Raw genomic sequence first — 9,515 nt, forward strand, 5'->3', positions numbered from 1 at the left:
CTGCACACTATCTAAAAGGCCAAAGCCTAATGGTGATTAGAGAATCGGTAAAGATGAAGTCTTTTTAAGGCATTTTAGATATATATTCAAAATTTCACCAAATAATTAAATTTTGACAACTTGAAGGATAAATTCAAAAACAATACAATTTATTATTCGTACAGGATGGTAGGCCAAACGCGTTTCGAGTAGCAAACAACTCTTCATCAGGGGCATTTTTTCTTTAAGAATAACATTTCTATAAAGAAAAGAAACATTTTAAATTTAAACAATATAATATTTTTAGTCAATAAGCAATTTCGAAAAAAAAACAACAATTTCAAAAAACAACCTCAATTCAAGGACATCTCTGAGTTACATGTCAACACTCAGATCCTGGACTTAAAGTGTACAGTGCATAGTTCTAATGGACTCAATTATTTTAGAATGTCTAACAGCCAATATTCACCTGCCTTTAGAGTGAAACCGTTTCTAAAAATTGTCAAAAACTCAAATCTCTTCATTTGAATGAAACAGATGAATTTTTCGTACAACCAGGTTATTACTGATGCTAAATGCCTGTATGTGCTATTCACGGTGAGGGTAATTCAATGCTATAGCTGTTTTTGAACAAAAATGGATAAACTGAAGTTGTCACATAGGGAACAATTACAGCTAGTTTTTTTAATTTTTTGTTTAATATAATTTTATTAATTTTTCAACACAACCAAAAATACACACCAAACACGCAGTGCAATTTACAACCGTTACGTTAGCATCAATTAGTCTTCGCCCACTGCCCGCCCAATCCCACCCCCCTTCACGAGCCTCTTTGTCCTTCACATTCAGTATCTGCTATATGTGGCAGGGTGTCACCTTCCTCGGATTCCTCTGGATCCGATATTGTTCCAAATAGTCCAGCTATGAATGATTTCCATGCCATCAGGGTACCCACGTCTTCTTCCCCACTCATGCTACTTGCTTCCTGCCATACCACTGTTTCAGCCTCTGCCCAATTCTGTAACTCCCTCCACCACACCTCCACCCGTGGCCTGAGACACTTTTTCCATCCCATAGCAATCCTCCGCTTTGCAAGCACATATGCTAAGTGTTTCAGTTTCCCAACATGCTTCAGTTTTCGTGGTCTGGGAAACCCTCCCAGCAGGCAGGCCCAGGTTGTGTCTATGATGAGCGTGACCCCTTTCTCTGCTAGTTTTTGTGCCACTTCTTTCCAGAAACACTCAATTACTGGGCATGACCGAAACATGTGTGTCATATCAGCGTTCTCCTCATCGCACTTAGGGCATGCCTGTCGCCCAGCATTTCTAAACTTAGGTATCATCAGAGGGGTCATATACGCTCTATGCGTCACGTAGAGCTGTATTTGCTTTAATCTGGCATTCCTAGATACCTTCTTGTGGTATCCCAGGGCACGCTCCCACATCCCATCCTCCATCTGGGCTCCCACCTCTGCTTCCCAATCCAATCTCAAATGTGTCAATTCTTTCCCAACCTTAATCATTACCATCTCATACAATCGAGAGATCTCATGCCCCCCCCTCAGCTATGTCATATATCATCCCCATGATGGCGTCTGGTTCCTCCGCCAACACTGTCTCAGGCCACGTTTTCCGAATTTTCCACACCAACCTGTGATACGTAACATACTGGCCCCCGTGCAATCCCGCCTCTTGCCCCAATCCTTCGAAATTTCTAATGGTACCCTCCTGCCAAATGTCTCCCAACGTTATCAGCCCGACCGACTCCCAGTAGGTTCTGATAATCACCCTCAGCTGCTTATCTCCTTCTGCCAAAGCAACCAGCGGGTCCCTCATCCTACATGCCCGGCGCCACATTTTCCAACCCAGCACCATCATCCCCGGGCGCGCCTTCATTTCTGACTCAGGCAACCAGACAATTTCCTTCAGGTAAAACAGTGTACAGTCCCACCCAAACAATCTAAATTCAGGGGTCACTTCATCGGAGAGCCATTTGGCCACATATTGCAGTTGTCCCGCTACATAATACACCTCAAAATTAGGTAGTTTAATACCCCCTTTCTCATGAAAATTCTGCAACTTCCATAGCGCCGCTCTATTCCGGGTACCAGGCCACAGGAAGTCTCTACACATACCATTCAGTTGAACAAAAAACCTCTTGGGAATCATGTGTGGAATATTACCAAAATAATGTAGGAGCCTAGGCAGGACCACCATTTTAAGCATCGCCCCTCGTCCCATCATTGTCAAGGGCAATTTCTCCCAAAACCGCATACATTTACGGATTTTTCCAATGGCCATCTCGGTATTATGCCTATGTTCCTCTTCCGCTATATGATACACATTTATGCCAAGGTATTGGAAGGAACCAACAGTCCATGGCACCGGCAACCTTTCTACAGGGGTTCCCTTATAACTACCCAACGGGAAGATGCTGGACTTTTGGGGATTCACAGCTATGCCGGACAGCCACGCATACCTCTCCATCACCTCCAGAATATACTGAAGATTTTCTTCTGGGTATCTCAAATACAATAACAAATCGTCCGCATATAGGGATATCAGGTGTCTTTCCCCTCCGACTTCAATACCTATCGTGTCATATTGTTGCCTGAGGTATATTGCAAGGGGCTCCAGAGCCAGTATGTACAACATCGGGGACCAGGGGCACCCCTGTCTAGTGTCCCTGCTAAGTTGCCATCTCTCAGATATCACCGCTCCTGTCCGAACCCTAGCTAGCGGCTCACTATACACCCTAACTTAGTGACGTCATTCGCACATACGCATTGTATGTCAACAAAGTTAAATCTTTGCCCATCTGATGTACCCTGGCCCCATCCCATACTCTTCCAGGGCCGCTAGCAGCCACGGCCATCTAACCTAGTCGAAAGCTTTTACTGCGTCTAAAGACACAACTGCCATTTCTCTTTCACTATCACTACCCCACTCGACCACCCAATGGAGTCGCCTGTGATTGTGAGTTATGTTCTTGTTCGGGACATAGCCCGTTTGGTCTGGATGTATTAATTTACTAATTACTTTCCGCAATCTATTCGCCAGGACCGCCGTCAATATCTTGCCGTCCTGGTTCAGCATCGACAAAGACCTGTAGGAGCCACAGCTATGCCCTGGTTTATTAGGTTTGGGGAGCGGTATTATGATCGCTTCTCTGAGCGACTCCGGCAACCGTCCCACTTCAAACGCTTCATTAAGCATTTCTAGCATTGGGGGGGAGTACTTCTTCCCTATATGCTTTATAAAATTCACTAGGGAACCCATCTGCTTCTGGGGTCTTACTGGTAGGCAGCTGCCTAACAACCTCCTCCAACTCCTCCAAAGTAATTGGTGCATCAAGTTCTTCTCTTTCTTCTGCACTGATCTTGGGCAATCCAATATCCTCCAAAGTTTCAAATATCTCATCCTGGCTGCCCCCCCCTCTGTCCGCGTATAATTCCCTGTAATAATCCGCAAATTCCCTATTGACACCCTCTTGGGTGTCCGCTACCTCACCATCTTCTCTAGTTATTGTTCTAATCGGGGGCCTAGGGGTTTCACTCTTGTATAGCCACGCCAAGAGACGGCCCGTTTTATCCCCACCCGCATGTTGTAGCTCAACGTACTTTTTGTAATTAAGGTTGCAGAGCCTTTCCCAGTGTTCCGCACACTTCTGCTGTAGTTTAAGTACTAGCTCTGTGTCTACACTTCCATGTTTTAGTTCTCTTTCTAAATCATCTTCCGTTCTCTGTAAGTCAGCAAGGACCCCGCCCTGCAGGCCTTTCGATTTAGCGATGGCTACACCCCTCATCACCACCTTGAAGGCCTCCCATAGTGTACCTGCCGAGTCAACACTGCCTGTGTTTACCTCGAAATAGTTGATGATCTCATCTCTGATATCCTCTCTAAAAACCGGATCTTTGAGCGCCTCTGCACGGAGGCGCCATGTCGGAATCTGCGCCCTAGGGTGGCAATATTGCCATCCCAGGACCAGGGGCGAGTGATCCGACAGGACCCTCGCCTTATATTCTATGTGGACGATCTCTATCATTACATCTGGTGTGGCGAAAACATAATCAAGCCTTGTGTGGAGCTGCTGCGGGGCAGAGTAATGCGAATATTGCCTCTCGTTAGGATGCTTTGTCCTCCACACATCTACCAATCCGAAATCATCTAGCAACGTCTGCAATGCCCTGGCCGCTGGGGCGGGCCAGTCTATCTTGTTATCCGACCTGTCTACTTTGGGGTTCAGTACACAATTGAAATCCCCCCCCAGATCACCGTGCTACCCACGCATAAACCTAGGTTGGTGCACATAGTCCTGAAGTATGCCGCTGTGTTTTGATTAGGGGCGTATGTGTTCACAAAGCACACCTCTTTTTTCTCCACCAACCCTCTCACGATGACCAAACGCCCCTCAGATTCCACTATTTCTTGTATTAGCTGGAACGGGACGTGTGGCGCCACCCAGACCAGTACTCCCCTGGCATATGCCGAGTACAAGGACCCTACTACAATACCTTTCCACTTTTTCCCAACTAGCTCCAGCTTTTCCCGTGTCAGATGCGTCTCTTGTAACAATGCAATATCTATCTTTTGCCTTTTCAAGTACAGCATGACCTTGTTCCTCTTTAAATAACTGTTAAATCCCCTGACATTCCACGTCACTATCTTAAGGTCTCCCATAGCTCGTTAATACCCATCTCACCTCCTCCCAACCACTCCCACCCGCCCACGCAATACTGACACCATTCTTGGGCTATTCCATGTAGGCTCATGTTTGAACTCAAACTCCCCAAAACTATATACATATCAAACTCCCCACCTCCCTCCCCGCCCCCCCGTCCCTTCCCCAACAACACCCACCCCAACTGTTGCCCAGCTCCATCCCTGGATCTCATGCACCCCCACATCTAGCCCTGTCTAGCACAAGCTTATGCTCAGGGCTCAGTGGGTCAAGTCGCCCTAATGGCCTCTTAACTATTGATCCTAAATGGGGTGTAAAGGCTAGCTCTGCAAGGCTCCCAACTAAAGCAATAATACAGTGCTCACAGTACATTATCTATTCTAATTTGGTCTCATCTACCAGCAGGCCACACCAATGACTATAGTCAAGTCCCATAGCTTAAATCACGCCTTCTTCCAGTGCCCCCATTAATCATTACTTATCTCTTCCATCTCCTTCTCTCGTCTGGATGTCGGACTCCTGGGGGCAACCCTGCGTATCAAGCCATCCCCTGGCATCCTCCGGAGTTTCAAAAAACAAGGTCCTGTTTTTATGAAAAACTTTCAATTTCGCCGGGTAAAGTAGCATGTATTTATGACCTGCTTCCCGCAGTCTCCTCTTAACAGCACCGAAGTTCATTCGACTCCGCTGCACCATCAGGGTATAGTCCGGGTAGGCCGTTATGTTTGCCTCCCCTCGTTTAATTGTTCCCCCTTTGCGGAAGTGTTCCAGTATCTTCTCCCGATCCCGGTAGTTAAGGATCTTGGCGATAACTGGCCTAGGTGGGTTTCCTGGCGGCGGCTTCCTCGTTAGTGCCCTATGTGCCCGTTCCACCGCAAATCCCTGAGACAGAACTCCTCCAGATATCTCCTGCAGCAACATGGTTTCGGCAAACTCCATGGGGTTATGGCCTTCTGTCCCCTCTGGCAAGCCCACGATACGGATGTTGTTTCTTCGGGCACGTCCTTCCGCTTCTTCCGCCCTATTCTCCAGATTGCCCACTTTCTGCACCAGGGCATGCAGTTCCGACTTGTGTGAGGCACAGTCCGCTGTGTTTGAGCTCACTTCCTTCTCGATGTTCTCAGTGCGCTCCGCCAGGGACCTTACGTCCTGTCGGAGTAAATTCACCTCTTCCTGCACTTCGCTGACCTTAAGGTCCAACGCTGTTTTCAGTTCAGACACAGCTATTTCAAGCTTGGCCTCCCAGGCCGCTTTCAAGTCTGCTTTCAAGTCTGCAATCGCAGCCAGGACCTCCTGGTTTGTACCCGTGGCGGCCATGCCCCCGGTGGGGGGCTTGTCCTTGCTCCTGACCCTTTCCGGGCCTGGCGGCGTCCTGGCAAATTCGTCCAGCGTAGGCTGTTTTCCTTTTAGTCTTGGGGGCTTGTTGGACATGACGCTGCAGCCGTATCTTGTGGGTCAGCCCACCTCTGATGCTCCACAATTCCAGCCGGGGCCACTCTTCATGGTTTCACACGTTCCAGGGGGCCGCCTCAGGAGTATACCAAGCCTAGATCACTCTCGCCGGAATGGGTTATGTCTTCCCACGTAGCCGCTACAATCTCCCTCTCACCCCAACCTCAGGGTGGGGGGGGGGCACATCCTCAGTCCCAATATCCTCAGCCCTGCCCGGGCGTGGGGGCATCAGTACAGCAGAGGCTCATCCAACCGTCCCCTCGACATGTTTTAGTCAGTCTGCAGTGACCGACAAGTCCACTTTCACCCTTCTTCTCCGCTGTTTGGGCAGCACTGGGACGCCCGTCTTGTCGCCCGGAGGTGCTACGCCGTGATGCAGAATGTCATCAAGTTTCAATGCAAAGCACCGGATGAACGCTTTCCAGTGCGTTTAGTTTCTCACGCACAAGGGGGCCACCTCAGGATGTTCGGAGCTAGCCCCTGTCCTATGAATGGCCTGTGCTCTCCCACGTATTAGCATAGATTCCCACTTCCGCTTCACCTCGGGGTGGGGGGGGCACCCACCTAGTTGCAGTGTCACCCACACCACCCATGCACCAGGGAACCAGCACCTCGAGGGCTCATCCAGCCTCCCCTCTGCCCGTCCCGGGCAGCCTGCCAATTCACTTCTGCCCTCCTACTTTGCTGTTCGGGCAGCACCAGGATGTTAATGGTGGTTATACACCAGGTCAGAGCGTGTGCACCTTTGGGTGAGCCCACGTTTATGCCAGGGAGTATTGCGGCGCGGTGTAGATCATCATTCAGTTCCCAAGCAGAGCGTCCCTACTATGGTGTCCACCACCGCCGCACTGTACATATGACCGGATGGCCTGCACGGGGCGCTCCCCTCTTTCCCACAGCATCCGATTGCTGTCCCTCTTCGGCTCACCTCCAATATCTCTGTCGCGCGACCTCCAAGAACGCTCGGGTCGCAGCCGCCTCACACGCGATCTGCACAGCCAAATGCAGGATCCCGCTACCGCGTCCCCAAGAACACAGTATTCAATGCCTTTTTAGTTCCATGGCCATCCAGACAGCCTCGCCTCTTCCAGACACCCCCCAAGCACCGCGGTTATCATACCGCTCAGCGTCAACTTCCGGTTCATGCAAACGGGTGCGATCGCCTTCTCCCGCAGTTGTCTCGGTGGCCCGTGCCCTCCAAGGAAGCTTCCGCCTCCAAGCCGGTTCCCTTCACAGCAATAACCATCACAGGTCGGGCGTGCAGATAAGTCCAACAAAAAAAAGCAACACTGTGCCATGAGCGGCCGATCCAGTTTCCATTCTACTGCGGCCGTCTCCCCGACTCGCGGCTGGCAAAGCCCTTTGTCCGGACCCTCACTCGGCCATCTTGCTTTCACTTTCTTCCCCGCACTCGCAAACTTGTTTGGTGAAAAACTCGGTCACTGGTCATCTGTTGAGTCTGCAAAGTTCAGCGGGCACGGGCGCCACATTCATAATCCCGCATGAGGAATTATAGCCGACAAAAGCATCAGTTATCACACTGCATGACAGGATCGTTGTAGGATTACCGGAGCCCCGACAGAACACGTCCTTCAACATGGCCCTCTTGGCCACGCCCCACAATTACAGCTAGTTGTTCTTACCTATTTAAAACAGGCCAAAAAAGATGGAGTGTCTTGTATGGCCATAAACAAAAGTGTTCCTGAGATGATTTCGCAAAGTTTGTTCTTGACCTGTCGTGAGATCTGGTCTAAGAAGCAATATTCAGATAAAGAGAAAGTCGCTGTCTTAATGCCAAGAATATAAGTAACTGGTTGTCAGGTTTATGTATAAGTGAAAACACACTTACAAATCTTTGGTTGAAAAATTGGTCCAATAGTTGAGCTGACCAGTCAAAGGTCACTGGGTATCTTAATCTGGTAAACGTCTCATTGAAGAAAACTAATCCAAATAAACTGTTTCCAAGAAGAATATCCTGAAAAACCAAGGTGGTAGAGGTAAGTATAGGGGGAAGCGGGGTATTTTTTAGAAAAGCTGTCACGGAACAAGTTAAGGCTATGTGGCCAGAATGGAAATGGTAAGTATCTTATTATGATTCTACATTAAAGTATTGGAAGAAGCAGGGTTTTATTTCCCAAAATAATTGTCATAGAACAAGTTAAGGCTATGTGGCTAGAATAAAAATAGTAAGTATCTTATTTCGATTCTACATAACAAAGTGATACCAAAAAGTGATTTAGTCCAAGTCAACTTACTTCTCTTCTTATTTTATAGGTCCCAAAATGGAGCAACATCCAGACTGGCGAAGGCTGTGGAGGCGTCTGCCATTTTGTGATGGAACTCGTCTTTATGTACCTTGTGGACAAGCTGACATCACTCGCGCATGCGCGAGTGACGTCACTGTTGTTTATTTATGGAGTGAGTGACGTTGTCCGCACGTGCGCGTGCAACATGAGAAAATGTCTGTGTAATCAACATGTAATATTAGGCGATCGGGTGCCCAAAGGGGCATGTCGTCTTGTTTCAGGTAGAAAATAAATGGAAAGCAATTCCGATGAAGGTGGAAAAGGTGCATGCCACATTTTAGATAATGACCCTAACTTAGTGACGTCATTCGCACATACGCATTGTATGTCAACAAAGTTAAATCTCTATGGGCCTCATTACGAATCAGGCGTTAAGGGGTTAACGGCGCCGTAAACGGCGCCGACCCTTAACGCCTGATTCCAAGGTCCCTTTGCGCCATGGTGAGTTTAATGCCTGCTTTTTGCAGGCGTTAAAATCCATGGCGCTAAGGGACCATGGTGCTAATTACGCCACCATAATTTACGGTGGCGTAATTAGCGCCTTCCCCACTCCCATTATGCCCTATGGGGCAAAAATGGGAATGGGGAAGGGTAAAATGGGAAATGGGGATTTACCGCCCCACTCACCTTGGAATGGGGCGGTAAATCCGCCATCCACCATGGTGTAAACATAGTTTACACCATGGTGGTAAGGGTACGACCCAGGCGTTAACTTACCGCCTGGGTCGTAATGAGGCCCAATATGTGTGTTTAAATACTTAGAGAGGAGAATGAAGAAGATAAGCCAGTGATAGGTTTGGTGCAAATGGCTGTCTGGATTTTAACTAGCGTCATACTTTACACGTTTGACTACAAATACAAATTAAATTTTGTTGGATGTAAATGTGGGATCTATTTGTCTGCTTGTCAAAGGTCCACAGGACATGCTTGAGTAAATGAGGATGTTTAACCCAATGATAAGTAGAATAACCTACATGGTCACATTGTCATAGACGCAAAATAGACAGTTCCCAAAAATTTGATTCACTCACTGAAATACTCTAGACAAAGCTTTCAAGTCAAAAGAATAACACACAAAAACTGGGACCTGATTAAGTC

This window comes from Ambystoma mexicanum, chromosome 7p, assembly GCF_040938575.1.
Source record: "Ambystoma mexicanum isolate Mex_15411 chromosome 7p, UKY_AmexF1_1, whole genome shotgun sequence".
NCBI lineage: Eukaryota > Metazoa > Chordata > Amphibia > Caudata > Ambystomatidae > Ambystoma > Ambystoma mexicanum.